General features: G+C 43.9%; 1 non-coding gene across 1 annotated transcript; it reads right to left on the reverse strand.

The window, feature by feature from the left end:
* Positions 1-995: 995 nt before the first annotated feature.
* Positions 996-1068, reverse strand: trnav-uac (transfer RNA valine (anticodon UAC)). Its single transcript has one exon. It is a non-coding gene; the product is annotated as a tRNA-Val (tRNA).
* Between the last annotated feature and the right edge of the window lie 583 nt (positions 1069-1651).

The raw sequence follows: 1651 nt of genomic DNA on the forward strand, positions 1-1651 counted from the left end.
CACGATGGGCCGAATGGCCTGTTTCTGTGCTGTACCTTTCTATAATTGTTTCATTTCCATCCCCACTGCTGCTGCCTTCACAGTCATTACAACCCATTCCAGCAAAATCCACCTTCTTCCCTTGAGTTCAGCTCCTTTGACGTCATGGGGCTGAGCAAATTCAGGGAGAATTTTTTTGCCATTTGGCACGAGATTCAGAACCAGATCTAGGGGATATTTGTGTCGGTGTAAACAGTGAAATCTCCCCTATTACCCCCACATTTTTCCTTGCACCATCATCTCTACAGTTATTGATTTGCAGCCTATCACAGCCCTTCTCTCATTTCCTATCTTCACCTCTGTATTTGTTCGTGGCCTGTTGCATGGGTAACGTTTCCGGCTCTGATGGAAAACTCCAGCTCTCACTCCACTGATTCAGGCGGAGCTGATATGCGTTTTCAGTTTTCAATCAGGAAGTAATGCACATTTATTTTAATAATTCGCATGACATTTATAAGCGCCGAATCCTAACTACTAGACCCCCAGGCTTGCTACTTCACAGCCCGACTTATCCATGCTATCTGTGCATTTTATTTTCATTTCACATCGGTTTCACCAGAGACACTTCTCTCCCACAAAATGACACGTTTATGTAGAACACAAACGACTTCTTCAGCCAATGACAACAGCGATTGCTGTTAGTTGGAGCAGCATTCATTGTCACACAGTCCCGGGTTGTCATTGGGTCCTTAAGTGACAATAAAGGGCAGAAATCGCCAACTCTTCTGTTACCCGGCGAGTTCCAAAAGATATGTTTTTTATTGAATATTCATTTTGAATATTCTCCTCTCACACGCTGCCAGCTGAAGGATATCCTCATTTTGCTGACTGTCCACTTTGTGAAAGGGCGAAGAGCAAGTGCAATCCGGCTGTTAGATTCTGCATTCAGCTAATATTCAAGAACAAGCAGGAGCAAAGCAACTTTTCCTCTCACCTAATTGAACAAGTTTCAATAATGTTTCTGCTCGGTTTTGAACCGGGGACCTTTCGCGTGTAAGGCGAACGTGATAACCACTACACTACAGAAACTCGACACACAAGGAGCCGAGTACACCTGACTATAATGCAGTTCCACAGCAGCACTTTAGGCCTTTGTTTTGAAGGAATTGAATTCGGCTGCTCTCATCAGGAATGCTGGAGACAGACTGATCAACAATGTCATCATCAAATGGCACAGCATGTTGGGGAGTTATTAGATCATCGCAGCGTCTTTTTTAAAGAGCTATCAATTAGTCTCGATATTCTTCTCTCTTTCCATAAGCCTCAATTTCTCTGTTTCAAGTAACTGTCTAATTCACTTTTGAAGAAGGAGTTTCTGCAGAATCCATGCACAGTTTCCCTGATCCAGTGACATGAAGATTTGGATTTGGGTTTCTTCCAGTCCCTGGAGGAGTGGATCTGAATCCCAGCGCTGCCGTAGTTTAAGTCACATTCCCACTTTCGGGCACTTTAGGAATTCCCTTTCGGAGAACAAGAGGAGATTCTAGTTTAATATAGGGCGGGTTGCGGTCCTTTATTTTGTTTGGAAAAACACGGAGAGGCAATAAAAATGTAATGTTGTTGGAGTAAAGGCGGGTGTGTGGAATTGGTTGAGCTGCTCTTCCAGAGAGCC

Source organism: Cetorhinus maximus, chromosome 23 (genome assembly GCF_964194155.1).
Source record: "Cetorhinus maximus chromosome 23, sCetMax3.hap1.1, whole genome shotgun sequence".
NCBI classification, from domain to species: domain Eukaryota; kingdom Metazoa; phylum Chordata; class Chondrichthyes; order Lamniformes; family Cetorhinidae; genus Cetorhinus; species Cetorhinus maximus.